The sequence below is a fragment of the Manacus candei genome, unplaced genomic scaffold (genome assembly GCF_025592945.1).
Source record: "Manacus candei isolate 608988 ecotype Guabito, Panama unplaced genomic scaffold, ASM2559294v1 h1tg000009l, whole genome shotgun sequence".
In the NCBI taxonomy this organism is placed as follows: Eukaryota; Metazoa; Chordata; class Aves; order Passeriformes; family Pipridae; genus Manacus; species Manacus candei.
Genome location: NW_026138057.1, coordinates 4389778 through 4409358, shown reverse-complemented (window position 1 = coordinate 4409358; position 19581 = coordinate 4389778). Strand labels below are relative to the sequence as shown.

The window sequence follows — 19581 nt, the reverse complement described above, 5'->3', positions numbered from 1 at the left end:
TATTAATAATTCCCTTGGGGTGGATTAAAGTGAAACGACACTAAATAATCCATGTCTGAAAACATATACTGGCAAGGTTTATTTTAACAATTCTGTATCAACAGGCATGCTAGCAGTTTGGGAGTTGGGCTATCAATTGGGAGGCATGGCTGAAAACAGGAAACAACAGCCCTAATTCCCAGGAAAGAAACCTGGAAGCTTTGGCTTTGTGGTGCAGTTGGTGGGCCACACTGGGCACTCCATGGACAGGTAGCAAGAGTTTTCTGGATCTGGGAGTCAATCTGGGGGCCTCGGAGTGTTTGAGGGGAGGTTGGGAGTGTCCTGTGGGACCAGGATGGGATTTGAGGGCTCCTGGAGGGGCTGGGCCGGGTGCATACTGCGGGCATCGTCTAGTATTGATGGGGGTAATCAGTGAGCTGACTGTTTCATAATCATCCAAATTTTAACATACAATATGATTATTAGAATAAAAAGCAAAAAGGTAATATCAACAAAACAGTAACAGGGTGAAGCTCTTGGTTGAAGACTGGTTTCTTCTTTTTCTCCAGTGATTTTAATTCTTTTTCGTCTGGGTTTTAATCCCATCTTTGGCATTTTGCTGCGAATATTTTGTCCCCATATCGATTGGAAATTGTATTAACTGTTGATGAGAACAAAGTGGAATCCCAAGGTACGTGATATATTGATAGGATTTCACTGGTTGACTTTTAATTTGTCCAGGTTTATCTCCATAATTCTTCTGCTCTTTAACCACTTGAATCAGAATGAATTGAGTTGTTTTCTGGGTCGGGTTCTCTTTTTGAGTCCAAGGTTTTTTAGTGGATTCAGTATCAGGCACAAAGGAAATTGAGGGAGGTAAAGAATAATCTTCCCTTTGTTCATTATCACAGGGATCACTCAGTCTATTTTCATTAATGTGAGGAAAGCTGGGAGACTCTAGAAACATCAGTTGAACTTCAAATTCTCCTTGTTTCTTTCTCTGCTGAGACTTAGAATCAGGGTTCTGTGTGGTTTCCCAAGTCTCAATGCCAGGGTAAGACACTGGTTTATGAAGTTGCCTGACCAAACCAGGAGCCTGTTTTTTTAGCAACAGTTTTCTCTCTGCACTCTGGCGCAACAAGACTTTGAAGGTGGTCAACCTCAGTTTGAAGCAGTTCATTTTTAGCAACAAGTTTATCTGATTTTTCTCCTGTTTCCCTCTCAAAGGCTAACGATGACTTCAAAACAGTAGATTCAACATCAGAAATCCATTCATGACTTCCCTGTCAGCACTCCATCCAAATGTCTGTGCTCTCACTTTGACCTGAGAGAAACCTCAGGCAGGTGGAAAAGGGCAGATAAAGAAAAAACAGAGGGGTCCAGCAGAAGTGATGCTGCTTCTGTCAAAAGCAGAGCAGAGACCGAAAGCACTTTAGGAAGTTGCTTACAGAAGCACTTGTGCATTCCAAGTTACAGCTCAGGAGTCTCAGTGACTTGTCCAACATGAGAGTTTCTTTTCCATTTCTCAACCCCCAGATTCCTCAGGAGTAGGAAACTGAAAACACTGACTCAGAAAAGCTCCATTCCTTCCTAATAATTGTGCTTTGCCCTTCCCATTTGACAGTGCTCTTGGAAATGTGCTGCTGTGATCTGGATCTGTGAGCAGCCCTGACCTCCCAGAGCACTCATCCAATGGCAGGAAGACCCCACCTGGCTCCTGCTGGGGTTCTTGCCACCACGACCCAGTATGGGTCAATGGAATGGGGAGCAGGGAGGTGGGACCAGTAAGGACCAGTTAAGGGGGTTGGGGACACTTCAGCATCTCCATCAAGGTCAGACCATTATAGACCAGTATAGACCAGTGTAGACCAGTATAGACCAGTATAGACCAGTATAGACCAGTAAAAAACCAGTACGGACCAGTATGGACCAGTATGGACCAGTACAGGTCACTAGAACAGCGAGCAGGGTGGTGGGACCAGTAAGGACCAGTTAAGGGAGTTGGGGGCACTTCAGCATCTCCATCAAGGTCAGACCAGTACAGACCGCTACAAACCAGTATGGACCAGTATAGACCAGTATAAACCAGGGTAGAGCAGTATAAACCGATATATACCAGTACGGGTCACTGAAACAGGGAATGGGGTGGTGGGATCAGTAAGGACCAGTTAAGGGGGGTGGGGGCGCTTCATCATCTCCGTCAAGGTCAGACCAGTACAGACCAGTATAAACCAGTATAGACCAGTATGGACTGGTATAGACCGGTATAGACCAGTAGAAACCAGTACAGACCGGTACGGGTCATTGGAATGGGGAATGGGGCAGTGGGACCAGTAAGGACCAGTTAAGGGGGCTGGGGGCGCTTCATCATCTCCATCAAGGTCAGACCAGTACAGACCAGTATAAACCAGGGTAGAGCAGTATAAACCAGTATAAACCAGTACAGGTCCCTGGAACGGGGAATGGGGTGGTGGGACCAGTAAGAACCAGTTAAGGGGGTTGGGGACACTTCAGCATCTCCATCAAGGTCAGGTCAGTATAAACCAGTATAGACCCGTATAGATTAGTATAAACCAGTATGGACCAGCATAGACCAATATAAACCAGTACGGGTCACTGGAACACGGAATGGGGTGGTGGGACCAGTAAGGACCAGTTAAGGGGGTTGGGAGCACTTCAGCATCTCCATCAAGGTCAGACCAGTACAGACCAGTATAAACCAGTATGGACCAGTATAGACCTGTATAAACCAGGATAGACCAGTATAAACCAGTATGGACCAGTACGGGTCACTGGAATGCGGAATGGGGTGGTGGGACCAGTAAGGACCAGTTAAGGCAGAACTCAGCTGGGACTTAGTGGTTTGGGGGTGGGCGTGTCCCTTCTTTAGGTGGGCGTGGTCTTTCCCTGGTGGGCGTGTCCCATCCCAAGGGGGCCATAGCCTCTGCAAGTGGGCGTGTCTTTTGCATCCTCTCCCCCTCCCTGAACTGGCAGCTCAACTGGGACTTACTGGGTTTTGGGTGGGCGTGTCCCCTCCCAATGATGGACCCACTTTCAGCCCCTACCCCCACCTTTAAGGGCCCCCCCAAAGCCCCTCCCCCCCCTTCCTGCACCTCCCCAACCCTCAGGGTCCCTCCTGTCCCTCCCCCACCCTCAGGGTCCCTTCCTTCCCCTCCCCCCAGTGAACCTGCTACCCCTCCCCCACTCTCAGGAGCCCTCCCTGCCCCTCTCCCACCTTCAGGGGCCCTCAGGACCCCTCCCCCAACCTCAGAGACTCTCCTGCCCCTCCCCCACCCTCAGGGAACTTCCTACCCTTCCCCCACCCTCAGGGACCCTCAGGGCCCCTCCTTCACTTTCGGGGTCCCTCCCTGCCTCTCCCCCACTCTCAGGACCCTCCTGCCCCTCCCCCCACCTCGGGGTCCTTCCTGCCCCTCCCCCACCCTCAGGGACCCGCCTACCCCTCCCCCATCCTCAGGGACGGTCCTGCCCTTCCCCCACCCTCAGGGAACCTCCTACCCTTCCCCCACGCTCAAGGACCATCCTGCTCCATCCCCACCCTCAGTGTTCCCTCCTTCCCCTCCCCCCCCACTGGGGCCGTTACTGGTCCCTTACTGGTCTGTACTGGGAAGGGAGAGGGGAGGGGCCGCCTCCTCGAGGCCCCTCCCCCCCAGTGACGTCACCGGGTCCGAAAAATAGCCCCGGGGGCCCAAACTGGAGGGGGGACCTGGAGCCGCTCCCAGTGTGACCAGTTCAGGTACTGGGAGGGACTGGGAGGGAACTGGGAGGGACTGGGAGGGACTGGGAGGGGGCAGGGCTTCCCCCCCTCCCCCCCCTCCGTGTCCTTGGGGTGACCTTGGGGAGGGAGGGGGATGGGCCGCTCCCAGTGGCTCCCAGTAGCTCCCAGTAACCCCAGTAATGCCTCCGGTATCTCCAGCGACCCCCCCAGTAACCCCAGTGACCCCCCCCAGTAGCTCCTAGTAGCTCCCAGTAACCCCAGTGTCTATCCCAGTAGCTCCCAGTAACTCCCAGTAATCCTAGTGTCCATCCCAGTTACTCCCAGTAACCCCAGTGTCCACCCCAGTAGCTCCCAGTAACTCCCAGTAAGCCCCCCAGTAGCTCCCAGTAACTCCCAGTAACCCCAGTGACCCCCCCAGTAGCTCCCAGTAACTCCAGTGTCCATCCCAGTAACCCCAGTGACCCCCTCAGTAGCTTCCAGTAGCTCCCAGTAACTCCCAGTGTCCCCCCCAGTGCCTCCAGTATGTCCCAGTTTAACCCAGTGTCCCCCCCGTGGGCCCTGGGCCGGGTGGGGGAGGGGCGGGCTCACATTTCCATGGCAACATCCCTTTCCCTCTGGCCCAGTTTCTCCCAGTTCCTCCCAGTTTAACCCAGTTTTTCCACATTTTTCCCTATTTTTCCACTTTTCCCCCCATTTTCCCCATTTTTCCCAGATTTTCCCCCATTTTTCCACATTTTCCTGAATTTTTCCCCATTTCCCCCCCATTTTCCAGATTTTTCCCAATTTTCCTACATTTTCCCAGATTTTTTCCTATTTTCCCCCCATTTTCCCAGATTTTTCCCCATTTTTTCCACATTTTTCCCCCATTTTCCCAGATTTTTCCCCATTTTGTCCAGATTTTCCCAGATTTTCCCTCATTTTCCCAGATTTTTTTCCCCATTTTTTCCACATTTTCCCCGATTTTTTATCACATTTTTCCCACATTTGCCCAGATTTTTTCCCCCATTTTCCTGGATTTTTCCCAGAATTTCCCATATTTTCCCCATTTTTCCAAAATTTTTTTTATCTTTCCCCATTTTTCCCCATTTCCTGGAGTTTCCCCCATTTTTTCCACATTTCCCCAGATTTTTCCTCATTTTTCCCAGATTTTCCCAGATTTTTCCCCATTTTTTCCAGATTTTCCCAAGATTTTTTCCCATTTTTCTCCATTTTTTTAAAATCTTTCCCCATTTTTCCCCATTTTCCCAGATTTTTACCAGATTTTTCCTCCACTTTTCCCAGAATTTCCCACATTTTCCCTGATTTTTCCCACATTTTTTCCCATTTTTCCCACATTTTCTCAGATTTTTCTCCAGATTTTCTTCCAGATTTTCCCAGATTTTTCCACATTTTCCCAGATTTTCCCCCATTTTCCTTGATTTTTCCCGATTTTCCCCATTTTTCCGGATTTTTTCCCCATATTTCCAGATTTTCCCAGGATATTCCCCATTTCCCCCCCATTTTTCCCCTATTTTCCCAGATTTTTCCCATTTTTTTCCCTTTCCCCCCCATTTTTTTCCACATTTTTCCCAGATTTTCTCCCATTTTCCCCAGAATTTCCCAGGTTTTTTCCCAATTTTTCCCCATTTTCCCAGTTTTTTCCCAATTTTTTCCCCATTTTCCCAGATTTTTCCCCCATTTTTCCCACATTTTCCCAGATTTTCACACATTTTTCCCCATTTTCCCCCTTTTTTCCTCATTTTTCCATATTTTCCCATATTTTTCCCCAGAATTTCCCACATTTTCCCCCATTTTTCCCCATTTCCCCGGATTTTTCTCACATTTTTCCCAGAATTTTCCGCAATTTCCCCATTTTCCCACATTTTCACAGATTTTTCACCATTTTCCTGATTTTCCGCCCATTTTTCCCACATTTTCTTGGATTTTTGGGTCCCCAGTTTTCCAAATTTCCCCAGTGGGAAAAAATGGGGGGAAAAACCCAGGAATTTTTGGGAAAATGGGGAAAAAATTGGGGAAAAAAGTGGGAAATTTGGTGAACACGAATGAAAAATTGGGAAAAATGGGGGAAAATTTGAGAAAAAAGTGGGAAATTTGGGGAAAATTGATAAAAATGGGGAAAAATTGGGGGAAATTTAGGAAAACTGGGGGAAAATCCGGGAAAATGTGGAAAAACTGGGGAAATTTTGGGGAAAAAGTCAGAAATTTGGGGAAATGGGGGATTTTGAGGGGAAATGGAGGGAAAACTGGGAAAAAAGTAAGAAATTTGGGGAAAAGGGGTGAAAAATCAGGAAAAATGGGGGATAATTGGGAAAAATTAGGGGAAATTTAGGAAAAAATTGGGAAAAAATGGCGGAATTTGAGGAAAATGGGGAAATTTGGGAAAAATGGGGTGAATTGAGAAAAAATGGGGGAATTTGGGTAAAATTGGATGAAAAATTGGGGGAAGTTGGGAAAAATGGGGGGAAATTTGTGGAAAATGGGAAAAAATGGGGGAAATTTGGGAACAATGGAAGGAATTTGAAAAAAAAATGGGGAAAAATTGAGATAAATGGGGAAATTTGGGAAAAATGGGGGGAAAATTGGGGAAAGAGTGGGAAATTTGGGAGAAATGGATGAAAAATTGGGAAAAATGAGGGGAAATTTGGGAAAAACTTGGGTGTCCCCACCAGGTTCGGCCCCGCCATGGCTCCGATAGCCCCGGGATCAGGTGAGACCCCTACCCCATGCCCTGACCCCTCCCCCTCCTCGAGGTCACTGCCCTGACCCCCCGAGTCCAGGCTGTGACCCCTCCCCCACCCTGTGGCCCCTCCCACACTTTATGGCCCCTTCCCCATTCTGTAGCCCCTACCCCACTCTATGGCCCCTCATCCACTTTATGGTCCCTCCCCCACTCTCAGACCCTTCCCCCACTCTGTGACCCCTCCCCCATTCTGTGACCCCTCTCCCACTCTATGGCCCCTCCCCCACTTTACGGCCTCTCCCCCACTCTGTGACCCCTCCCCCACCGACAGCTTCTCCCTGCAGAGGGGTGGGCAACTACCCAGGCAGGATGAGACCTGACCAAAGCAGGCAGCAAAGTCCCTGCCCTGGCACAAAGAACCCCGGAGCACAGGGACCCTGCTCTGCAAGACAGCTCTGGGCACCCCGGCTGCACCCCCAACTTTCCACCCTGCAACCATCCCTGGGAGAAGGAGCCCACCTGTGCTGTCCCTCTGACGGTGCTGCAGGGAAGGCCTACCCTGGAGAACATCCTCCTCCTGTGCAACAGAGAAACTGGGAGAGTCCTGACAGATGCGCAAGGCTGTGGGATGTGGTAGCTTTAGGAGATTCCTCCAGGAACACAAGCGACATTGCCCTGCACCTGTAGACTCACTCTGCAGAGGAGTGTGAAGTTGTGTCCCCAAGTTGTGTCTCAGCTGAACACCTCCCATCTTTCTGCTGCCTTTAACCTCCCTTTGCCTTTCTTCCCTTCTCTCGTACCTGCAGGCAGTGTCCTCGGCCCTGCTGGGCTGTGCAGAGGAGCTGCTCCTGGGCAGAGCTGTCTCTCTGCAGTGCTGCCCACTTGCCAGGATTTCCCTGTGTGCCAGGAGCCCGGCTCAGCTAAGCAACACAGCAAGAGCCAAAGACAGCCCTTTCTCTGCTCCCCTGGGTTCCCCGCAGGTGTCACTGGGGCTCCAGGGGAACCTGCTGTGGAACAGACTGAAGGAAACAATGATGTTCCCTCTTCTCACCTCTTCAGTGACACTTCTTTCCAGCAGTGATGCTTCTTTCCAGCAGTGACATTTCTCCTCTTAGAAAATTACCAGGGTATGATGATCACCTTTTCTAGTTTCATCATTACACAGGACACCAGGAGGGTGACAGCAAAGGATCTGGTAACTCCCTGGCACAGTGGGGGTTTTCCTGGAGTCACACAGAGAAATGTGTCAGGGCTCTGAGTGGTGTCCAACCCTGAGCTGGACTGATGCACACACGGGGGTGTTCAGAGACCTTCCCTGGCACACACACAGGCAGTTCATTGCAGCAAGGGCAGTGTCTCCCTGGGTTCCTGCTACCACTCCCAGAGCCTGGAGCCACCTCAGCCCTGTAATGCTCCCACCCTGCCCACTCCTACACTTCAGATGAACATTGGGGTTTTCTAGTCACTGGAACTGCCCAGACCAGCCCCTCCCTGGTGCCCCCATCTCCCTGCCCCACCCCAGCCCAGCAGAGCAGCACAGTCGTTTCTGGTCGTGCAGTAAGAAAGGGAGGCAATAGAGGACAGGGACAGTGACTGCATGTCTGGACTGCTCAGGAGATCATCAGCTCAGGCGGCAGCTCCTGCAGCCCCAGGGCCAGACCCGCTTCCCAGTGGCCCAGGCAGCTGCTGCCACGTGGGCACAAGCTCTGCTGCCCAGGAGGGTCCTGTAGTGAAGGGTTTTGCAGATGGCCACGTAGCGGTCATAGGACATGATGGTGAGAAGGGCAAGCTCCGCTGTGATCAGGAAGAAAAGCAAAAAACACCTGTGCAGCTCACCCTGAGTAGGACATATCCCTGGTGTTCCAGAGGGAATTGGCCATGGCTTTGGGGAGAGTGGTGCAGATGCAGCCCGGGTGTGTGAGGGAGAGGTGGAGCAGGAAGAAGTCCCTGGGGGGTGTGCAGGTGGTGGTGGCAGGCTACGGCGCTGAGGATGAGGCCGTTGCCCAAGAGGGCAGCCAGGGAGATGCCCAGGAAGAAGCAGAAGTGCAAGAACTGCAGCCAGGAGGAGGAAGTGGGGGATGGAGCTGCTGTTGGACATGAGCTTCCTCCGGGCATCAGGAAATGTCCAAGGAGGACAAGGCAGTGAAAACTTTGGGACAGGTTTCCTCGATCAAACCCATGAATTCCTCTGAGCATCTACCCTCATCCCAAGTATCTGCAGTCACACATATATAGATTCTGGACTGTAGAAGACAGGCTTAGCATGACTTTAAGATGATTTCTTCCCAATTTTTTGATTTATTTTTCTATTGCCAGCTCTGGGAGGGGCATCGTGGAACCAAATGAACCCTGAGACATTTCAGAATCCCACATATGTTGGGTCTTTCTGAGCTGAAGTTCATTTTCTCACTGCAGGCGTCACAGTGCTGTGCTTTGCATTGGGAGCTACAAAGGGGTTAATCACACCAGTGTTTTGGCAACTGCTGAGCAGGGCTGGTGCAGCATCTGCATTGTCAGCTTCGTCCCCTGAATCGGGGGCAAGGTACAGACAGGTCAGTTGAGCCAAATGGACCAAAGGGACATTGTAGAATATATGGCGTCAGCTCAGCTACAAGAGCTCAGGAAATGAACAGGAAAGGGGGAAAATCCATTTTTTTACAATACATGCCTTCTGAGCGGCTTCTCTCTGTGGTGAAGCCCTGCTTCCCATGAAGTGGCCAGGTATCGCTGCTGACAGGAAGTAGAGAGAAAATCTTTTTATTTTCCTCTTCACTTATGCATGCGCAAACTTTGGTTTTTGCTTTAGTAAAGTGCCTGATCTCAAGGTAGAAATAATTTTCCATCTTATTCTGTCTCTTCTGTCTGGCTGGGAAGGGCAGCAATAGAGTAGCTTGGTCGGCACCTGGCATCCAGGTAAGGTCAACCCACTGCAATATTGCAGGGTCTCATGGAACCAAAGGACTGCTGGGAGACTGGGGGAACTCACGGAATCAAGTGGCCGTCGTGGCACTGCCCTGCATCATAGAAGCAAATGTTCCCTGGGAAACTACAGAAACCAGGGACTTAAGGGACATCATTGGGATGTGCGGGACCCCATGGAATTAAACAAACCGTGGGATATCTTTGGAACTTCATGGAATCAAAGGGATAAAACAAAAGAATTAAACCCCATGACCAGAAACCATTGGATCGAACATTTCTTTAATATGCCAGCTGGGGATTCATGGGGGTACTCTGCCATGCATGAATCAAAGAATCAGTATAAATTTCGGAGTATAAATACAGTGATACTTGAAAGACCCTCCCCTTCACAAGCAGTCCAAAATTCTCTTCTGATTTTAGGGTCAAATAGCCTCTTGGATTTTATTCGTGGACCAAGACTGCCATCTAGCGTCCATTTCTTCTGGGAGGGGCAGTCATTTTCACAGAGTGGTCTTCTCCCTTAGCAGGCCTCGTAGCATCTCTGAATGCTCTATCCGACCCCTAACCCTTAAACTAAATGCTTTAGGACCAGCTAAGACGCGTCTTAGAACTTCCCATTTGCTTAAACAATGTATAATTGACTTTCTTCTTAACAGAACAATCTCTTATTAAGCAAGTTTTCTGAGGCCTGTAAGCTAATTTCTTGAAGATAGGCATATGATACACTCTCTATTAGTTTCCATGTATCATCTACATTCTCTCTCCTACAACTAATTGTAGTCTTAAAAGAAAAGACTGCTACCACACCAAGAAAGCAAACCCCTTTGTTGATTAGGATTTTTATCTAAGAAAAACTTCTGATTTACGAAGCCATTAAGGATGGAGATCCTCTCTCATTTCAGTGCCATTGTGACAATATGGGGCCTCATGTAACACATGGAACCCAGAACACTGCACATTCCCAAGCAATCAAGGGGCCATTGTAACACTCCAGGGCCTCATGGAAGATGGAGGTCCCTCAGAGAGATCTCAAATCAGAGGTTTGGGCAATCCTCAACCAGAGGAAGTTCAACAACGGGAAGTACCAGATTCTGTCCCTGTGATGGGGCAACCCCGAATGTCCGGACAGACTGGGAATGATATTCTGCATAGCAGCGCTGGAAAATGGCCTCTGGGGTCCTGGTGGATGGCCAGTTGGCCAAGAGTCAGTGGTGCTCTGGCGGGGGCTCGCTGCTCGGTCACAGGAGGGTTTTCAGACACACGAGTCCTTCGCTTGCACACAGACACAGACAGTTCATGGCAGCAGGGGCAGTATCTCCTGGGGTTCCTGCGGCCACGCCAGGAGCCTGGATGCACTTAAGCCCTTGGGGGTGCCACCTGTTCTGCCACTATCTGAGATGCTCCACCACCTGAGAGATGGAAACGCGGAGCTCTGTCCAAGAGAAGCACATCCCAGAGCTGCACGCATGGGTTTTGCCAGGATTTAGAACCGTAAATGCAATGTGACACCGAGACACTCTTTGTTCTAAAAACTTCAAGGTCTCCCCAGGAGGTTGATGGCAATTGTTCTTTCTCAGGGTTATCTCCCCACATCAACAGCAGGTGTGTGCTCAAGACTTGTCTGTGCAATGCAAACAGATACACCCTCTCTAGTTCTTCCGGTCTCTCCAAGGAAGGCAAAAGAATCTCTGTGTGCCAGGTGAGAAGCCAGTGCTGAAAGTTGTGAGTGCCAAGACCGGATGGCAGGTCTGTGATGAATGCCCTGAGGAGATGTCTTGGGTTTGGTGGTCATTTATGTCCTTCGGAGGTGACAGAGATGGGAAAGAGAATGAAATTTTTGAATGTGCCTCTGAGTGCCCCTCAACCTGCTGCAAATATGCAGATTCAAGTACATACAGTTCAGGTGTGAGAGGCTGTTCCCTGGTCCTCTGAGCAAAAAGAGCTTGACGAGGGAGGCAGCAGAACTCGCTTACTGAGACTGTATCTCCATGAATCCCATAGCAAGTGCGAGGGGTTATGCCACGTCCGAGTTTTCTCAGGGGAAGGTGTTTCTCCCATGCACTGCCTCCCCGTGGCACTGGTGCCACAGCCCCCGACAAAACCACAAGTGGTCTTTGTCCCTAGCAAAAGTGCTCCTGCTGCTAGCAGGGATGTTCCACGGGAAAGGAAAGGAGAAGTTGAGCCTGGAGGGCACTGAGCCCAGAGGGATGTTCTGCCTCTCGTGCCCCTCGACCATTCTCCCAAAAGCTTGCCCTAGAGGACAATTCAGGAGTCTTCACGTGCCAAAAGAGAGATGTGAGGGAAGAGACGATGGCGGTGTAAGAAACACATGGTCTGTCAATCAGAATATCCTCCATACCAAACACCACCCCTGCCACCCAGCCCGGCCCCGCCGTTTCCACGGTGCAGAGCACGGACCGCCGCCGCACTGCCGCCGCTGTCGTCTGGCCTCCGCCTCCAGCAAGCACCCGAGAAGAGCCCGAGAGGTACCTGCGCCTCTCCCAACCGCGGGGTGGATTTGTCGGAGGAGGACAGGGGAGGAGGGAGAGCAAGGTAGAGGAGGCGGAGAGGAGGCGGCCCGCCAGGAGCAGAGAGTCGGGGCTGGCGGGGGCAGCGGGAAGCGGATCGGCGGCTGCGCTGATGTCGGGGAGCGAGGCTGGTGGCGCTGGCAGCGGTTTTGATCTGTGCGCAGGGCTAGCGGCCGGAGACCGTAGGGGCCGGGGCAGACCCCTGGGGTGGACGTGCATATTCCTCGAGGCTACCCTCCTGTCTGGTAGGTTCTTCACAAAGCTCTTCTCCCGAACTATCTTCCCAGCCCTCCCTCTGGTCCATAAAGTATTCCCTGGGAACACTCATCGCTTTTTTATTTGTCGAGCCATTATTCTTTCCTTGCTTTACTCTCTGTCCTTCAGTGAATTCGTGCAGTCCGTCCTTCCCCTTTCCTACTTTTCTTCCTCTCTTCGCTTGGCTTCATCCCGCAGCTTTCCATTCTTCAGTGACTTCAACAATCCACTTCTCTTTTCCGCTCACCTCTCTCCAGCAAATATTAATGGACATTTCAACTACTACACACCTTTATATCCTCTTAAAATTCTTCTCCGTATTGGTTTGACTGCTGCTGTGCCCTTTGTTTTGGGAAAAAACATCCAGTGCAAAAACACTTCGGACGGCTTTTCTTCATCTCCCTGCCAGTGTCTGCAGGTAGAGCCCAGGTGCAGCAGGACCCATTGGTCGAGACAACCGAGAGCAGTGAAATCACCAAGTGCTCACACGCCAACATACGAAACGATGAATTTATCCGTTCCTACCGGCAGCTCCCGGGTCACAACCCCGAGTTCCTCGGTACGAAATGGTCCAGGGAACTGCTAAATGGTCCAGAGAGCTGCGGACGCCAACGGGGCGGCTGTGGGTGACTGGTGATGGTCTTTCTACCGTCCTCTGGCTCTCCGGGCACCGTCATGGAGACGAGTTTGGTATTAGCACTTCAATTAAAACAGGGTTTTCAGCCATACAAAGAGAACAGGCTTGAGTACCTGGGTGCCAAGTGACGTAAAAAGCACAGCGCAGCGCAAGAGGCACCAGTGCTAGAACACTGAATTTACCCCTGGCCTATCAAACTCTCATCTCACTAAACTTAATAATGCTTCAGATTCTGCTTCCAGGTTGCCTCTGGCACGACCTCCAGTTTTCTCCAGGCTGCCCAAATAGTTAGAGCTCTCTGTTTTCAGGACAAGCATACATATTTCAGGTGTTCCCTAGTCTTCTGAGCAGGAGAAGTGACACTACTGGGATCTCATCACGGAGACTGTATCTCCATTGGTCCAAAGCGGATGGGAGATGCCATGAAGTGATTTCTCATGGGCAGGTGCTTCACCCATGCACTGCTTCGGCGTAGAACTGGTGCCACAGCCAAAGTCTAAAACTAAGGTGCTATTTGCTCCAGCAGAAATGCTAATGCTGACAGCTCCGCTCCCCACAGACGTCGATCGGTGCAGCCCCCGTAAGCCAGGGCCCACTGTAAACAGAGAGATTTGAATATGTTACCAGCCCGGTAAAGCTGGAAGTCGTGCCGGAGGGAGCCTGAAGGTTGAAAGGGATGCATTAATAAAGTTAGTGAGATGAGAGTTTGATAGACCTGGAGCAGCTTTGGAATGATTTCCTGATTTTCTTTAGAAAAGGAGAAATGTATGACTGCAGAGAGAGTCGAGATATCTTTTGGTGGCAGCATGTGGAGGAGAGGACAGACGGAGAGGGATAGCGAAGCTGAAGTGGCGAGCAGAGAGAGAGAAGGAGGCCTGAGCTTTCTCTTCTTTCCCTCTTTATTTCTTTAGAGAAGTAAGATCGCCTGGAGTGAACACACGAAAGACAGCAAGTACATGATCTGCAGCGATGTTTCTCTATTCAGTTGTATTCCCCCACGGGGCCTGAAAAGGCAGTTGAATATTTCCTGGGAGGAAAAAGAATACATTTATGAAAAGTTGGGATATAGAGAGGAGGTGTACCAGGCAGAAAGTGACGACGAGGTAGCCAAAATTCATGCTGAGACAAACCTACCTGTTTGCTGAGTCAGAAATCTCCACCCTGTGCCGAGAGAAGAGAGCTGCAAGAAACGAATCACTTGGGGGAGCAAAGGAAGCAGGAGGGTCGAGAAATGAACTGTACTTTCAGTACCTCAAATGCTCTCTTTGGGTTTCTCCCTCCCCAAGCAACAGCCCGTCTGGTTCCCCCAGCCGATGGCATTCTGAGCATTGCCTGGCCCTGGGGTCTCACTCATGGGCAGAGATTGTTCCCGGTCAGCTCGCAGTGCAGTCCTCCCCGCCCTAGTTGCAATCTCCTGCTCTGCTGTACACCCACTGATGTGCTTTAGGGAGCTCCGGGCTTCTACCCTTCTGCACCTTTCACATCTTCCCGTGCTGTCCTCAGCTCTCTGGGCTGCTTGCAGCTTCCTCGGGGAACACGTTTCTCCTCCACTTCTGTGGCTTTTCCCCTGTCCTTTTTCATCTACCTGGGAAGAATTCCTCTCTCCGAGCTCCCCGGGAAAGGGAGATGAGCCCTGTTGGGCAGCAGCCCAGTGTCTCTAGATTTGCCTTTCTCTTCTGCGAAAACGCAAAGTCTGAGAGGAACGTGGCTCCAGCAGGGTTGCTGGATATCCCAGCTCCAGTGACGGCAAGGAGAGCCTATGCCCGAGGGAATGTACTGAGGGAAGAGCAGGGAACAGGATGAAGACCCTGACGCACATGCAGGGAGCACATGGGGCAACTACCAGAGTGCTGCTTGCGAGTGGTGGGGCTAGGAGAGCAGACGCTGGCAGGGAGATGAAGAAAAGCCGTCCGAAGTGTTTTTGCACTAGATGTTTTTTCCCAAAACAAAGGGCACAGCAGCAGTCAAACCAATACGGAGAAGAATTTTAAGAGGATATAAAGGTGTGTAGTAGTTGAAATGTCCATTAATATTTGCTGGAGAGAGGTGAGCGGAAAAGAGAAGTGGATTGGTGAAGTCATTGAAGAATGGAAAGCTGAGGGATTAAGCCAAGCGAAGAGAGGAAGAAAAGTAGGAAAGGGGAAGGACGGACTGCACGAATTCACTGAAGGACAGAGAGTAAAGCAAGGAAAGACTAACGGCTCGACAAATAAAAAAGCGATGAGTGTTCCCAGGGAATACTTTATGGACCAGAGGGAGGGAGGGCTGGGAAGTAGTTAGGGAGAAGAGCTTTGTGAAGAACCTACCAGACAGGAGGGTAGCCTCGAGGAATATGCACGTCCACCCCAGGGGTCTGCCCCGGCCCCTACGGTCTCCGGCCGCCAGCCCTGCGCACAGAACAAAACCGCTACCAGCGCCGCGAGCCCCGCTCCCCGACAGCGCCACAGCGGCCGATCCGCTTCCCGGTGCCTCGCTGCCCCCGCCAGCCCCGACTCTCTGCTCCTGGCGGGCCTCCTCCTCTCCACCTCCTCTGCCTTCCTCTCCCTCCTTCCCTGTCCTCCTCCGACAAATCCGTCCCGGGGCTGGAACAAGCGCCGGTGCCCCTCGGGCTCTCCTCGGGTGCTGCTTGGAGGCGGAGGCCAGACGACAGCGGTAGCAGCGCGACGGCGGTCCGTGCTCTGCACCGTAGAACGGACGGGATCGGGCTGGGTGGCAGGGGTGGTGTTTGGTATCGAGGATCTTCAGATTGACAGACCATGTACTTCTTACACCGCCATCGTCTGTTCCCTCACATCTCTCTTTTGGCACGTGGAGACTCCTGAATTGTCCTCCAGGGCAAGCGCTTGGGAGAATGGTCGAGGGGCACGAGAGGCAGAACTTCCCTCTGGGCTCAGTGCCCTCCGGGCTCAGCCTCTCCTGGCCTTTCCCGTGGAACATCCCTGCTAGCAGCAGGAGCACTTTTGCTAGGGACAAAGACCACTTGTGGTTTTGTCGGGGGCTGTGGCACCAGTGCCACGGGGAGGCAGTGCATGGGAGAAACACCTTCCCCTGAGAAAACTCGGACGTGGAATAACCCCTCGCACTTGCTATGGGATTCATGGAGATACAGTCTCAGTAAGCGAGTTCTGCTGCCTCCCTCGTCCAGCTCTTCTTGCTCAGAGGACCAGGGAACAGTCTGTCACACCTGAACTGGATGTACTTGAATCTGCATATTTGCAGCAGTTGAGGGGCACTCAGAGGTACATTCAAAAATTTCATTCTCTTTCCCATCTCTGTCACCTCCGAAGGACATAAATGACCACCAAAACAGGGTGTGATCTATTGCAATGTGCACTGGAAAACCCAGGTCATCTCCTCAGGGCATTCACCACAGACCTGCCATGCGCTCTTGCCACTCACAATAGAACCACAGCATCCAGCACTGGCTTCTCACCCGGCACACAGAGATTCTTTTGCCTTCCTTGGAGAGACCGGAAGAACTAGACATGGTGTATCTGTTTGCATTGCACAGACAAGTCTTGAGCACACACCTGCTCTTAGTGTGGGGAGATGACTTGAATCTATATATGTGTGACTGCAGATACTTGGGATGAGGGTAGATGCTCAGAGGAATTCATGGGTTTAATCGAGGAAACCTGTCCCAAAGTTTTCACTGCCTTTTCCTCCTTGGACATTTCCTGATGCCCGGAGGAAGCTCATGTCCAACAGCAGCTCCATCCCCCACTTCCTCCTCCTGGCTGCAGCTCTTGCACTTCTGCTTCTTCCTGGGCATCTCCCTGGCTGCCTTCCTGGGCATGTCCTGGGCTACTCTCCTGGGCAAGGGCCTCATCCTCAGCGCCGTAGCCTGCCACCACCACCTGCACACCCCCCAGGGACTTCTTCCTGCTCCACCTCTCCCTCACACACCCGGGCTGCATCTGCACCACTCTCCCCAAAGCCATGGCCAATTCCCTCTGGAACACCAGGGGCATGTCCTACTCAGGATGAGCTTCACATGTGTTTTTTGCTTTTCTTCTTGATCACAGCGGAGCTTGCCCTTCTCACCATCATGTCCTATGACCACTAGGTGGCCATCTGCAAAGCCATTCACTACTGGACCCTCCTGGGCAGCAGAGCTTGTGCCCACATGGCAGCAGCTGCCTGGGCCACTGGGAAGCGGGTCTGGTCCTGGGGCTGCAGGAGCTGCCACCTGAGCTGATGATCTCCTGAGCAGTCCAGACATGCAGTCACTGTCCCTGTCCTCTATTGCCTCCCTTTCTTGCTGCAGGACCAGAAACGACTGTGCTGCTCTGCTGGGCTGGGGCGGGACAGGGAGATGGGGGCACCAGGGAGGGGCTGGTCTGGGCAAATCCAGTGACTAGAAAACCCCAATGTTCATCTGAAGTGTAGGAGTGGGCAGGGTGGGAGCATTACAGGGCTGAGGTGGCTCCAGGCTCTGGGAGTGGGTAGCAGGAGCCCAGGGAGACACTGCCCCTGCTGCAATGAACTGCCTGTGTGTGTGTGCCAGGGAAGGACTCGTGTCTCTGAACACCCCCGTGTGTGCATCAGTCCAGCTCAGGGTTGGACACCTCTCAGAGCCCTGACACATTTCTCTGTGTGACTCCAGGAAAACCCCCACTGTGCCAGGGAGTTACCAGATCCTTTGCTGTCACCCTCCTGGTGTCCTGTGTAATGATGAAACTAGAAAAGGTGATCATCATACCCAGGTAATTTTCTAAGAGGAGAAATGTCACTGCTGGAAAGAAGCGTCACTGCTGGAAAGAAGTGTCACTGAAGAGGTGAGAAGAGGGAACATCATTGTTTCCTTCAGTCTGTTCCACAGTAGGTTCCCCTGGAACCCCAGGGACACCTGCTGGGAACCCAGAGGGGCAGAGAAAGGGCTGCCTTTGGCTCTTACTGTGCTGCTCAGCTGGGCCGGGCTCCTGGCACACAGGGAAATCCTGGCAAGAGGGCAGCACTGCAGAGAGACAGCTCTGCCCAGGAGCAGCTCCTCTGCACAGCCCAGCAGGGCCGAGGACACTTCCTGCAGGCACGAGAGAAGAGAAGAAAGGCAAAGGGAGGTTAAAGGCAGCAGAAAGATGGATGGTGTTCAGCTGAGACACAACTTGGGGACACAATTTCACACTCCTCTGCAGAGTGAGTCTACAGGTGCAGGGCAATGTCACTTGTGTTCCTGGAGGAATCTCCTAAAGCTACCACATCCCACAGCCTTGCACATCTGTCAGGACTCTCCCAGTTTCTCTGTTGCACAGGAGGATGTTCTCCAGGGCAGGCCTTCCCTGCAGCACCGTCAGAGGGACAGCACAGGTGGGCTCCTTCTCCCAGGGATGGTTGCGGGGTGGAAAGTTGGGGGTGCAGCCGGGGGTGCCCGGGGCTGTCCAGCAGAGCAGGGTCCCTGTGCTCCGGGGTTCTTTGTGCCAGGGCAGGGACTTTGCTGCCTGCTTTGGTCAGGTCTCATCCTGCCTGGGTAGTTGCCCACTCCTCTGCAGGGAGAAGCTGTCGGTGGGGGAGGGGTCACAGAGTGGGGGAGAGGCCGTAAAGTGGGGGAGGGGCCATAGAGTGGGAGAGGGGTCACAGAATGGGGGAGGGGTCACAGAGTGGGGGAAGGGTCTGAGAGTGGGGGAGGGACCATAAAGTGGATGAGGGGCCATAGAGTGGGGTAGGGGCTACAGAATGGGGAAGGGGCCATAAAGTGTGGGAGGGGCCACAGGGTGGGGGAGGGGTCACAGCCTGGACTCGGGGGGTCAGGGCAGTGACCTCGGGGAGGGGGAGGGGTCAGGGCATGGGGTAGGGGTCTCACCTGATCCCGGGGCTATCGGCGCCATGGCGGGGCCGAACCTGGTGGGGACACCCAAGTTTTTCCCAAATTTCCCCTCATTTTTCCCAATTTTTCATCCATTTCTCCCAAATTTCCCACTCTTTCCCAAATTTTCCCCCCATTTCCCCCATTTTTCCCAAATTTCCGCATTTTTCTCAATTTTTCCCCATTTTTTTTTCAAATTCCTTCCATTGTTCCCAAATTTCCCCCCATTTTTTCCCATTTTCCACAAATTTCCCCCCATTTTTCCCAACTTTCCCCAATTTTTCATCCAATTTTACCCAAATTCCCCCATTTTTTTCTCAATTCATCCCATTTTTCCCAAATTTCCCCATTTTCCCCAAATTCTGCCATTTTTTCCCAATTTTTTCCTAAATTTCCCCTAATTTTTCCCAATTATTCCCCATTTTTCCTGATTTTTCACCCCTTTTCCCCAAATTTCTTACTTTTCCCCCAAAATTTCCCCAGTTTTTCCACATTTTCCCGGATTTTCCCCCAGTTTTCCTAAATTTCCCCCCATTTTTCCCCATTTTTATCAATTTTCCCCAAATTTCCCACTTTTTTCTCAAATTTTCCCCCATTTTTCCCAATTTTTCATTCGTGTTCACCAAATTTCCCACTTTTTTCCCCAATTTTTTCCCCATTTTCCCCAAAATTCCTGGTTTTTTCCCCCCATTTTTTCCCACTGGGGAAATTTGGGAAATTTGGAAAACTGGGGACCCAAAAATCCAAGAAAATGTGGGGAAATGGGGGGAAAAATGGGGGGATAATCTGGAGAAAAATCTGTGAAAATGTGGGAAAATGGGGAAATTGCGGAAAATTCTGGGAAAAATGTGAGAAAAATCCGGGGAAATGGGGAAAAATGGGGGAAAATGTGGGAAATTCTGGGGAAAAATATGGGAAAATATGGAAAAATGAGGAAAAAAGGGGGAAAATGGGGAAAAATGTGTGAAAATCTGGGAAAATGTGGGAAAAATGAGGAAAAAATCTGGGAAAATGGGGGGAAATCGAGAAAAAATCCAGGAA

At 51.4% G+C, this 19581-nt stretch overlaps 1 long non-coding RNA gene across 3 annotated transcripts; it reads left to right on the top strand.

The window, feature by feature from the left end:
* The first annotated feature begins 3591 nt into the window (after positions 1–3591).
* LOC127466445 (uncharacterized) lies at positions 3592–9695 on the top strand. 3 transcript variants are annotated; one of them, XR_007902701.1, is made up of 5 exons: positions 3592–3733; positions 6385–6422; positions 7202–7522; positions 8811–8947; positions 9337–9695. It is a non-coding gene; the product is annotated as an uncharacterized LOC127466445 (long non-coding RNA). The 3 variants fall into 3 exon arrangements; XR_007902700.1 differs by having other exon boundaries at positions 8712–8947; XR_007902702.1 differs by lacking the exon at positions 6385–6422 and having other exon boundaries at positions 8712–8947.
* Positions 9696–19581: the final 9886 nt, after the last annotated feature.